The sequence below is a fragment of the Macaca fascicularis genome, chromosome 11, assembly GCF_037993035.2.
Source record: "Macaca fascicularis isolate 582-1 chromosome 11, T2T-MFA8v1.1".
In the NCBI taxonomy this organism is placed as follows: Eukaryota; Metazoa; Chordata; class Mammalia; order Primates; family Cercopithecidae; genus Macaca; species Macaca fascicularis.
The window spans coordinates 49,156,884-49,170,214 of NC_088385.1; the positions used below are offsets into that span (position 1 = coordinate 49,156,884).

At 42.0% G+C, this 13,331-nt stretch overlaps 1 protein-coding gene across 5 annotated transcripts in view; it reads right to left on the reverse strand.

Moving 5' to 3' along the window:
• Window positions 1–12,378, reverse strand: part of PRICKLE1 (prickle planar cell polarity protein 1) — a 126,628-nt gene extending 114,250 nt beyond the window's left edge. For all 5 annotated transcript variants that reach the window (XM_045366477.2, XM_074006614.1, XM_005570601.4 and 2 more), the window contains exon 1: window positions 12,065–12,378. The gene's annotated coding sequence lies outside the window, so the exon portion shown is untranslated. The remainder of the gene's footprint in view (window positions 1–12,064) is intronic.
• Between the last annotated feature and the right edge of the window lie 953 nt (window positions 12,379–13,331).

The following is a 13,331-nucleotide window of genomic DNA, read 5'->3' on the forward strand; positions in this document are numbered from 1 at the left end:
ACAAACCAGACTTTTGATCAGGGGAAGAGTATATTCTCTTAGGTCCTTATGCCTTTAAAACATAGCTATTGTTGAATTTTAACTGGCCACACTGAATAATATATAAAGCTATAAGTTGCACCTGGCACATATGAATACTTTTGAAATAGACTGTTAAAAAAATTCTAATTTGGGATTTAGGTAGTGAGAATGATGAGACTAATAATAATATTACCAGCTCACATTTGTTATTTATTATCTATCCCCCTGAAGTTATGGCCTCCAAATTTTTAGAGTCAAGTAAATTTTGAGCTTAAAAAATCAATCAGCCTCTCCTCACTTTACAATTCAGGAAACTGAGGCACAGAGTGGGTAAGAAGGCCAGAAAATTATGTGACTCATCCAAGATGCCATGTAAGTTAGTAGGAGATGCAATAATTACGTAAAAGCATTTAATATAGAACACACATAAGCACAGCAATATTTATGAAACAATAAAACATCATCAAACAATTTTGGGTAAGCTACAAATGCTTGCTTACTTTCCTTTTCTATTGTTCTTTTTATCTTTCTTTCTAAAAATTTAACTGCAAACATTCCTTTATTTAGGAACTGCCAAACCAAAGCTCCTCAGGAAGCTGCATCTTGAACTAAAAGGTAGCTTCTTTATCAGTAAATTGGGATAACCTTGGTCAGACCTGCACATAAAGATGCAAGGAAGATAAATGAGATGAATATGAAAGCATTTTGTGTACTTTGGAGGTATTAGTCTTATTATAATAAAGAACCCCCAAGTTAAAACATGGTAATTTCTGGATAAATAAGTTGGCTCAACTTCTTAATAGGAAAACTGACTCACTGACAATTTAGCTCTGGAAGTTGAGACATTAAAATAACAATTTCAAGCAACTAGGTTTCCTAGCAAGCTGGTTGAAATCAGTTAGAGGATTAGCTTTTCACCCCTGGAATTTATATTGGGAGATTTTTTGAGTGAAAGACAGTCTCTCATCCATGTTTTAACATACATGGCAACATCACAAGCTTCTCTGAAGATTCTACCTCTATTTTTTTTTTTAAGGTTACAGAGTGGCATGGGTGTATTATGAAGAAGGAAGTTACACAGCTTCCTTGCTGCAAATATTCAATCTTCTATTAATACAGCATCCCTTTGCTAGATGATTACATTTCCTTGATCACTTGGGGGTGTGGAAAAGGAAGGAGGGTTATTTGATAAGCATCTTTCCTCCTATTCTATCATGTTTCTCTGGCTTTATTTAGATAAAAGCGTAAACAGCTGAGAAACTCCACTTCAGCTGGGGGGAAAAAAACCACAAAAATGTTCCAAACAAAATATCTTTATCTCCTTTCTCAAAAATTTTTAGCTCAGATAAAAACAGAATACTGGCTACTATTTGTGTTTATTTTATTTATTTATTTATTTATTTTGAGACAGAGTTTCATTCTTGTTGACCAAGATAGAGTACAATGGCATGATCTTGGCTCACTGCAACCTCCACCTCCCAGGTTCAAGTGATTCTCCTGCCTCAGCCTCCCGAGTAGCTGGGATTATAGGCACGCGCCACCAAGCCTGGCTAATTTTTTATATTTTTAGTAGAAACAAGGTTTCACTATGTTAGCCAGGCTGGTCTGGAACTTCTGACCTCCGGTGATCTGCCCGCCTCGGCCTTCCAAAGTGCTGGGATTATAGGCGTGAGCCACTGTGCCTGACCTTATCTTTATTTTATATACAACATTAAAATGGCAGTAGACAAAACTATACAGAGGCATCTTCAGGGAATAGGTAGCTATCACAATAAATATCTAACAGTGCTATGAAAAAAGGTACAGCAGCTTAAGAGGATTGGGGGGTGCTAAATGGTGACTGGGAAAAAGCAGGGAGGCTGCTATTTTTTACAGGATGACCAGGGAAGGCTATCTGACATCAGACGACTTTGAGCAGAGACCTGAAGGGACAGAGTGAGCTGTGATTTCACGTGTCTTTTTTTTTTTTTTAACATTAGCATAAAGTCCAGTACAAACAAGGAGATTTTCTGTGAAACTTCAGGAAAGTCAAATCTCCAAATATTAAGGCTTTATACAATACTCTGAACCAGCTCTCAATTTATTTCAAATAATCCTTGAACTTCAAATAACTTGAAAAATACAGTTAAGTATTTTTCCTAAAATGCCTCACAGTATTTCTTCACATAATAACTAAAAAGAGAGTTTTCCAGTTATATGTGCAAACAACTCAGGTAGATAATTCAGGTAGAATTTTCCATTCTGATTATTTGATTTGGCAGGGGGCATACGGTAGGAAGAAGGTGCTAAAGCTAGCTGATTTTGCCACTGGCCACATCGGTATAGTGTAAAAGTTCAAAGGAAATTGGATAGTTAGCCAGGTTTCAGAATGGTGAGTTATAAAGTTCTTCTTTTAATTAAAAAACAAACAAAACAATAATAAAACCTCCCCCAAAATGGCAACAAACAACAACGAATCAAGTAAAGTATCATATGTCTTCTTTATTATTATTTTTTTGAGATAGAGTTTATATTATCATTTTTTTTTGAGATGGGTTTTGCTCTTATCACCCAGGCTGGAGTGCAATGGTGCGATCTCGGCTCACTACAACCTCCACCTCCTGGGTTCAAGAGATTCTCCTGCCTCAGCCTCCCAGGTAGTTGGGATTACAGGTACCCACCACCATGTCCAGCTAATTTTTTGTTTTTTTTTAGTAGAGGCAGGGTTTCACCATGTTGGCCAGGCTGGTCTCGAACTCTTGGCCTCAAGTGATCCACCTGCCTCGACCTCCCAAAGTGCTGGGATTACAGGCGTGAGTCACCGCACCTGGCCCCAGATACATTTAAAAACCTTTACAGTGATTTGGTCAGATTATATTTCTTAAACTGACACAGAAAATTGGAATTCATTCATTCAATAAATATGGATGCTCAAAAAGTGAGGAAACATAGGATCAACTTATTTTTCAACAGTATATTAATTATACTTTTGAATAATATGCTTAACATCTTTTTCTGTCAACCTCCAGATATGTTTCCAACTGTAGTACTTCCAAATTTAAAGCAATGAGATCAGTTGTTAACCTGGAGAAAAATACAATAAATGCACCATAGAGTATGCCTAAAGTCTGGAAACTGAAGGAAAATAATGTATTTATTATATTGTTTTTCAGATAAACAATTATGTTTGTTTTAAATCTGGAGGTACTTTGCACTAGAGGTATTTGGAAGTTGACAAAATATACACTGAGCATATTATTTGAAAACATAACAGTATATGTATTTTTAAGTTTCTTGACTTTTTGGGCTCCCTGAATTTGTCAAGTGTCTACTATGCGCCAGGTACTGTGTTAGGCATGGGGTATGCAATGGTGAACAAACATGGTTCCTTGGGATTAGCATCTACTCACAGGCACAGAACATAGACCTTCATTTCCAGGTTAAAATGACATCTGTGATATTTTGACAGCAAAATATCAATGACGACTTTTAAGGAATGAAAGCAGTCATTAAGAGTGAATGAATGAACAAAAAAGGAAGGAAGGAAGGAAGGAAGGAAGGAAGGAAGGAAGGAAGGAAGGAAGGAGAAAGCGAGAGACAGAGTAAGGAAGGGAGGGAAAGGAAAAGGAAAGAAAAGCAGGCAGGCAGATAATTCAGTCTAGTAGGATTAGAAACAAATTTTGGAATGAGAAGGATACCTTAGACATCATCTAATTTAACAGCTCAGCAGCAGGTGTGCATTGGAATCACGTGAGGAGCTTGTTCAAGCTAAAAGTGCGACTGCACCCAAAACCTACTGCATTAAAATCTGTGTATTTGTATTTAGATGTGTGTGATTCAATCCTTTGATTAATATGCACTGATCTAGTCTAATTCCCTCATTTTATATATGAAGAAACTGAAGCCCAGAGAGGCCGAGAGACTGGCTCAAAAATCACACAGTTATTGTACTAGTCTGAGCTTTTTGGTTTTTAATCCAAAAAACTGTTTTTAAAAAAACTGGCTTTTTCTGTACTATTATAGCACATCCCTCCACTACTGTCTATTTTGGGATCTCTGCTTGAGAAAAAACAGAATAAATCGACAAAGTATTACATTAAAAGTTATGGAATCAGGCCAGGTGAGGTGGCTCACGCCTGAAATCCCAGTACTTTGGGAGGCCGAGACAGGTGGATCACTTGAGGTCAGGAGTTCAAGACCAGCCTGGCCAACATGGTGAAATCCCATCTCCACTAAAAATACAAAAATTAGCCAGGCATGGTGGCATGTGCCTGTAATCCCAGCTACTTGGGAGGCTGAGGCAGGAGAATCTCTTGAACTCAGGAGGCAGAGGTTGCAGTGAGCCGAAATCATGCCACTGCACTCCAGCCTGGGCGACAGAGGGAGACTCCATCTCAAAAAAAGAGTTATGGAACTAAAGCAAAGAAGCCAGTGTCCACAGGCAGCATAAACAGTAACAAAAAAAGACCCATGATACACTATCATAACCTGGTTGCTTCCTGCCTAAACAGCCAAATCAGGCTAGTTTAAAACACTCTCACACAATCATCATAATTCCTATCAGTTTCTCATTTCAGCACTGCAATGAATAATAATTTTGGTTTCCGTGGGTAAGGAAAGGGAGGAGAAAAAAGAAGAGTGATTTTCTGATTTATTCCCAAAATTCAGAAGGTTAAAAAAAATATGTTCCCAGTACCTCAATATGGAGAAAGCCTGGTCTGCTTTTAACACTTTTGGCAGTACTTGAGGACACGTTTTTGGCTATTAGCCTGCCAAGCTGTTTAAGCTTATAGAAGGCCCACAAAGGGAACTTGTATGATTAAGTTATTTAAACACAAACATCTTCTCTGTATATTTTATTCCCTCCCTTCACATTCATGAAACATAAAAGGCTAAAGCAATTCAGAACTAGGTGAGGGGGGCAAGTTATTTATCACTTCAGCTCCTTTCTCAAGGCTTGTGTAAATAAGAACTGGGGCAACTCAATGAAATTATTCATATGATCCTTGCAGTGAACAAAGCTTAGCGTCAGAAAGCAGTTCAAAATTCCTATGAAGCATATGTATTCTCTTACAAGAAACATCTGTGATTCTCTAATGCACTTCAGACCTAACTTTATCTCTTTCTAAAAATTATGTAACATGCATATACTTCAAGCACTGAACATACGTATTAATTACATAGTCACAGAAGAATGTAAAATGTAATCTCTTTTTGACATACATTATAACACGTATTTCAACATTAGAGCACTAAGCAGTCTTCTTATGTAAAACCTAACATTCTCTAAATGATTTGAAAGAGATATTTCAAAGCAAAACAACATACCGCACTACATAGTGCAAGCTGGTCCAACCCACGGCCCGCGGGCCACATGCAGCCCAGGATGGCTTTGCATGCGGCCCAACACAAATCTGTAAACTTTCTTAAAACATTCTGAGACTTCTGTGTGTGTGTGATTTCTTTTTTTAAATTTAGCTCATCAGCCATTGTTAGTGTTAGTATATTTTATGTGTGGCCCAAGACAATTCTTCCAATGTGGCCCAGGGAAGCCAAAGATTGGACACCCCCGAATTCTAGCCCCTTTTCAGATCCCAAATTAGGAACTTAGATTATTCATGCATGTAAATAGGATAGCTGGAAGTATCAATTATAGTTAACAAGTTATGAGTTTCTTCAGAAAATTGCCATAATATTTGCTTATCAGTGAAATAAAAGAAACCAAAGAAGTACAAATGCCCTTGGTGAAACTATACATGGCTTAAAGCAGTTTGCTATTATTAGATTGAAACTCGTGTGTGTGTGTGTACACAGAAGGCAGCATTTTAACTGGGGCAGAAGAGCTGGCCAATATAGAAAAAGGTTTTAATAGACTTTCTATTTCAACCACAGTTACTGTGGGTTTTGTCTCTATAGCAATGGGCCTGGGTAAGGTGGATGTGTCTGGCAAGCTAGGGTGTTCAGCTGGTAAAATAACATAAACCTCATTTTACCTCTAGTTGAATAAACCTCATTTTACCTCTAGTTGAGCAAATTTCCTCCAAGAAGGTTTGCTTAATCGAAAGACAATTTCCAAGGATAAAGGAGATTTAAGGGAAAACTCTCAGCATTGTTTGGTGGGCACTTCTTCACAGTACAGTACTATGCTAAGTTTAACCTCACACCTTCTCCTAGATTTCATCAAAGGCCTCCAATAGCATTAGTTACTGGTAGTACTTTGGATTTAGGCAGTCACCTAACCTCCAGGATCTCAATCATCCCTAGAAGCATGGGCTAATTTCAGTTGTCTCTACAAGGGCTGCATGAAACATGGCATTTACAAATTTGGATTATACAGTACTATTTATTACACTATGGAAGATTTCCAAAGATGCCAGAAGAGATGTTGGCATTTATGCAAGTCAACTACTGTTTGACCCCAAAAAGCACTATATTTGATAGGATGTTTTTGCCAGGATTCAAAGAGCCTATGTGAAAACACCTTAATTAGGACCATCTTAGCACCTCACCTATTGGATACCCTCTAGCTCTAGGTGTTATGTTTCAGGTGGGCCAAAACTGTCCTGGAAACAGAACTCCCCAGTTCTATTACCAATCCATTTACTCCAGGTCCTGAGTGTGTATATTTTCTTATTTTCAGATCTAATAAGTCAAACATATCTGGTAGTTATTAAAATATTTAAACTACCAGTTTTAAACGGTTTCTAAAAAGGGTTCAGTGTTCAGAGATTTCAAGCCCACAGAGGAGGCAGATTTGGAGAGTTTACTTCCAATAAAATCGTGAAATTATGTGCTGATTCCCCTCTATCCCCCGTTTTAAGAATATTCTTATTGAGATCTCTCTACCTTTTAAATGTTCTTTTACAACACTTCTTCATAGACCCACAAAAATAGAGGAATCTGAAAAACAGTGTACCAAATGATATCCAATAACCTAAAAAGATAATTATATTGATATGTCCCTAAAAAGGGAGAGAGGCAAACTTGAAAACATTAGCTACTTACAATATGCTCTAAGATAACCTTTTCCTCTTTACTTCTTTGGGGTAATCCAAACTGCTATAAATGTTTCTTTAAAATTCCTTTATTAAAAAGTTTGTTCTGCTTGCTCAGAGAAAATGGCTATCCTAGAAAACTAGGGCCAATATTATAGCACATGATGTGGTGGCTACTTTATATTAGACTTCTTTTTTTAAAGGCAACAAAAATGGGGGGAAAGGTGGTTATAAAAAACAACACAGGAAACCAAATAGCCTTTATTTAAATTAAAAGCAATCACAGCCTGAGTCTTGGAACACACTTTGAAATGCTTTTTGGCATGCAGCTGCTACATGCCGCCAATATTGTGTATAATTGGAAACATTTCAAACAGAATTGTTACCAAAGTCAAAGACCATAATTGCCAGTCAGGGGATCTCTGCCTCAGATAAAAGAAGGGCAGCTGAGCGAGAGTGGTCAGCATGGAGGCGTCTACTTACCGGTCTGCATCTCAGGGCAATATTTTCATTGCATTATTGACAGATCTTTCTTCCAGAGACCCAACGAGAAAAGGACATAGAGAGAAGCACACGCAAAGCAGAAGCTGGTGGGTGTTATAAATCAGCAGCTGGGACAAAACTCCTAGAAAGAAGTCCATGACTTCAGTACCAGAACAACTGAAATAACACAGCCCTAACTTTTTTTTTTTTTTTTTTTTTTTCCTGAAGCGTAATCCACTAGAAATGAAAGGCATCTCTCCCAAGAGTTTACCCCAAATCTACCAGTGAGAAAAATGCAACTGCTGTTGAATTGGTCAGTTGACTTTTAGGCTCGCTTAGGACCAAACTTAGGGGAGAAGAGTTAAGTAAAGGCAAATGATAGCTGCTTGCTAGTTTGCAGCTCTACGTTTTAAAATGTTTACATTGGCTTCTGCCTGGCTGACATTTTTACTTTTATTTTATATGTAAAATCTCTCTTTATAGGAGAATGAAGCTGGAAAGGTCTAATAGGTTCAGGTTGGGCAGTCGTTCTTGTTCCTGGAGAGGTCCCTTCAAAAATAACCAAAATGCATTTAGAATTTAGTCTAAACAAGTGCATAAAACAGAGACAGGAAGAATTATTACATTCTGAGAGGTTTGATCACCCTCCCTACCCCCCATAACTGGAAATAGTCAATGCCAGTGGACCAGTGGCTCAGGAATGGTTCTTGGAAAAATCGTGTCATTCTGGCATACAGAAAAGTGATCTGATTATTCTGTCATATCTCTGTGCCAGAAGTGTCATGACATCAGTGTGCTCCAACCAGTAAAGCCTGTCTTGTTCGCCATCCCTGCTTCAGGAGAGAGGGTAAGGAGGGAAACAGCAGCTTACTCGGACTCCCCATACAATTTTAGGCCCGGCTTTTTCCACTGCTCCAAAATGTTCATTCATCAACACATAGGTAATTAACCTCCACTTCAGTTCAGCATGAACATAAACAATGGGGGTGTGGTTACCAGTTACTGGGGCAGATGAGGTACTATACTTCTGTGTGTCCACAGATGGGGAAGTTAGAGGCTAGGGGCTGCTCCAGATTCCTCAATGCTGTCTTGGTCCTTGGCACGTGTTCTGGAGTGCTGGCTCCATAGGCTGCGTGAGGTTTCGAGGAACTGCAACAATGCAGGTCTTGACACCCAGATTATCATACTTCCCTCTCTCTAGTTGCTTGCTCATACCAACCTTCTAAAGATACTAGTGTGCAATCCAATAATCCTTTCTTCTGTGACCAGAAGAAAAAGAAGTAATTGTCCCTTAAAACACCAACCCACCAACCAAGCAACCCAGAAACACAAACCTTTCACTTTCCTAACTTCTTCTCTTTATTGTGGAATAATTATACATATATTTAAGCAATCTTAACATTCTCTCACTAATAAGGGTTAAACAGTTGGTATTATTTTACATAATAGGGAGATGAAAGAGACAACTATTTTTTCCAAGGGGGAAGAGTCTATCCTAGCCAAGTGATATTTTTAACATTTCTATTCACAGATGAGAATCATTTTGATTTTTTTAATCACTTTTTTTTTTTTTTTTCCCAGAGATGGGGTCTCACAATGTAGCCTCGGCTCAACTTGAACTCCTGGACTCAAGCGATCCTCCCCAGTAGCTGGGGCTATAGAGCCAATCACCACTGCATGTAGCTTTCCTGTCTTTCTTTAAAAGGAAAAATTTGCCCGTTATAAACTACTTTAAGCAGGAAGTTAACTGTAGTAACTAGAATGCAAGTAATGACAATCTTTACTGAAAATTGTTTCCCATAATATTAGACAACCCAAAATATAGGTATAGGCCATTAAGAGAGTTACTTAATTACTGGAAAATAGTTTGTAAAGATTCTTGTTCCTTTTCATGAGTATTATAGACAATCACTCATAATACTCAAGTCTTTGTATTTTGCTTTCAAGTAATTATAAGATATTTTAGAGAAATCAGCTACTTTTTAAAAGGTGTAATCAAAGAAACTACAAAATTTAACTTTTTTGGTCTTTTCAGAATTATCATAGGAAAGAATATTAGGAACAACTAGACTTTTACCTACATCTGACTCTAAAGTTAAGAGTTCAGCTATTAACCCTACAGGGGATCTTTATTTCTCCCTAGCTAATATTAGATTTTATTTGAGAGACTCAAGCTGACTTATTACACCACCACCCACCATGGACAAACAGTGGTTCCATGGACCTTGATTATAAAAACATAATAAGCTTTTTAAGCTTCACTAGTGTTACTGGCAGAACTGATTGAATCTGTCACTTTAGTAAAATATATCACTTTTCATTTTAAAACCTATGAACCAACAGGCTCACTCAGTGATAACTCGCCACTTAGTACCAAATTAAAGATGGAAAAATTAATTTACTAAGCCCATTCAGTTGCATCAATATGTCTATCTCTATAAACTATCCAGTTTTTCCTTCCTTTTTCCCTCCCTCTCTCCATCCCTCCCTCTTTTCCTTCCTTCCTTCCGAGGCTTATTTATAAGAATGAATCATACTATGTTAGCCACAACTTACTAAACTTAGAGATTTTCAAGTTCATCAGCAAGTGTGCAAACCCTTAACTGTGGGTAACATCCATTTATTTGTAGCACCTTCAGTTTTAATATGTAGAGCACATGCATTGTTAACCTCTAAATCCTTTGTATAAACATTTCTGGAAGAGCTTGTAATATCTCCTTCTGTGTTTCCTGACTCACCAGTTGATGGCATTTAGAAACCCTCTGGTACCAGCAGGTGCTGTATTTTGCTTTCTTCAGGCTCCAGCTGGGCTACAATGACAGATTCCTGTCCCAGGCCAAGCCTAGCCACCAAGGCTAGGACCACATTGGAGGCAAACTGAACCAGGCTCCACCAGACAGCAAGATGAATGGCTGCTGTTTAAGTTTAAAATCCCCTGGTGGGAGTAAATATTGTTCCAGAGAAAAGGCTTGACAAATATTGCGTCATCCTTACAGAGCTGTCTTGATTAAAGCAGAATCTTTGGATTAAGTTGATGCTCAATTCAAAATGTATCTATCTTGCTGTCATGGGATTTTTTTTTTTTTTTTCCTTTCTAGAGTCTGAAAATAGATATAATGTTGGGGACGGTCAAACAAGGCTGCCGGCTCCCAAGGGGCTAGAGTCCACTCCTGATAATAGAAGGCGGGTGAACACTGACACTTCACTGAGGATAATGGAGACAGCAAAGGCTTAGTGGGAAAGGGCCAGTTGTCACCTAAGTGACAGGCAACAGCTGAGCTCACACATCTGGAGCCGGACTACGGCAAACATTAGCAACCCTCACCCGTCTACACCTTGGGCCTGTCTGAAAAGACAGATGGAAGTTCCCTCTACTCCAAAAGTACATTAAAAAAATGTCTGATGGTGAACTACGTCAATTATATAACATCAACTGCAGGCACAGCCTTCCGAAGTACTGATTAAAACCAGGCAGTAGACAACACTGTATGCATGAACAAGATACAATTTCATTGATTTGCCATTCATAAAATTTATCCTAAAAGACACATATACATGCATCCATTTTATAGCACAAAAGCATGTGAACTCTGCAGGAGAGGCAGATTTTTACACGTTTTTTGGTGGTGGTGGTGGGTTTTTTTTTTTTTTCTTTAGGCTGGTTCCCGTGGTGTGTTCGCCTTGTTCATAGCCTCAGTTCTGCCGCTGATATCCTTTTAAAAATCAGCAACCAAACGTGTTCGGCTTGTGATCCTGAACCCTCCTTAGGCAAGCTGGAACTCAGCGTGATGCCAGCCGTCCTCCCTCTCTCCCAACCCCCAACCTCGTTCTTCAGCCTCCTGAAGACAATCTGTGAACAATTTTCCCAAAGTCCCAAGAATAACACAGCACTGCCAATAGTCACTGGCGATGCCGTTTGTTTTTCTTAGAGGGCAATGAAAATTTAACAGCTTTCTGCTGCATCCTGAGTCCTGCTCCTAATAATTACTAACATGCCTAGTTTCTTCAACTTTTTCTACCTCAAGAGAGGAAGACGCTCCCATTTTTTCCTATGTCCGTGCTACATTCAGAGAACACCATCGCGGGGCAGGGGGTTGGGAGAGTGGTGGGAGTTGATTCGCCCCTGCCAAAAAGCCACCAGCCCTTTCCCCAAGCGCGAGAGGAGAGAATCGGGACCCTCCCTCCGGACGCCAGTAGGTGACAGGCGATCCTAAGCGGCGGGAACACGCCAACGCACCCTCGCCTCCCGGCGCCCCGCATCGCCCCGACCCTTGGGCCACAGAACCGGTTTCCACGCCGGAGAAAACCAAGGGAAGAGTTGGTTGTGATGCAGTAAACAGGAGCCATGCGGGGAGCCTCTGTGAAGCCCTCGCGATGCTGCAGCCAGTATTCTGCTTTCCCTCTCTACATACCAACAAACCGATTATGACCTTCTCCCTGATCTTCTGCGACACCGACCCAGTCTGGTTGTCACAGACCCCGGCGGTGCCAGCGAAGTGCCCGGCCCTGCCCCTGAGGCGCTCGCCCCCCACCACCGCGCCGCAGCCCCCTCTGCGGAACCCGCCGGGATCCCGGCTGCCACTCACCTCGCGCGAGGGAGACGCAACTCGGCTGCACTGTCCTCGGTGCCGCGGCGGGGCGGCGGGGCTGCGGGGCTGCGGGGCTGCGGGGCTGCGGGGCTGCGGGGCTGCGGGACTGCGGGACTGCGGGCTGCGGCGTCAGGGGTGGGCAAGGATGAGCAGCGCACGAACAATCCAGGGCCCAGAAAGTCTCCGTGCCGGCCGCGGCGCGTCTCGGGGAAGTCAGCGCAGGCGGCGCGAGGCTGGCATGTTCCGGGCGCGCTGTCGGGCGGCGTCGGCCGCGGGAGGCGGCGCTGGCAGCTGGGCTGCAGGCTGAGTGCGCTCGGGCTCCGAAGCCGCGCGCCGCGGCGCCGCCGCGCACCCCGCCCTCGGCCGCTGGGCCCGGCGCGAGCGAAAACGCGGAGCGCGGACGCCGCCGCGGGATCGAGGCCGCTGGGCGCGCGCCCACGCGTTCCCCGGCTCGGCCCCAAAAGCGAGGTCCGGCCGGGCTCCGGCCGCGCGCGGGCGCAGGGAGGCTAGCAGAGCTGGGACCCGCTCCGCGCGCAGCCGGTGGGGCAGAGCAGCAGGCGGATTATGCGCAGGGAGAAAGAAGTTCACCCCGGCGCGTCTCAGATTCCCAAGTGCGGCTCGCTCAGAGCCTCTGCCCCGCCCCCGATTATATGCCTTTTTTTTTTTTTTTAAACCAACAATCCTGATGGACTGAAAGACAGGAATAGTGAAGGGGGTGGGTTGCGGGGTGTGGGGAGAGAAACCCAATTTCCTCTGATCAAACGATTTAGGTGGGGATGCCTATTTGAGTTCCTTCTCCTTTGGGGTGTGTGTGAAGGGGGCAGTTAATTAAACACTTAGATTCTTTCTGGCGCGCCTAGCCGCTCTGGGGATCCGTTTGGACTCGATCCTATCTCGTGTAATCCCACAGGATGATCTGAGTCTCTGCCCCGGAACCGGAGGAGTGATTTTCCGAGGAAGAAGCCAAAGTTCAGCCTCTAGTCCATTCCCTTCCCCGCCTCGACGGCTCTGGTCGTGTCCATGAAAACTCAGTGTGGGGGGTCGTGCCCGCGAGAACCTCAGCCCACCGCAATGTCCAGAGCCTGACCCAAGTGAGCGTGGCGCACTTAAAACGGGGTTCAAAGCATCGATCCGAACACGGTGACAATTTTTCATTGGCTAAACTACTCTCCACGTTTTTAGTCTGCTCAATTCCCAGAGCTGGGCCCTTAGGCGCATTCACCCACGTTGAACTGGGGCTCAGCCTGTTTGAAAGTTCTGCCCT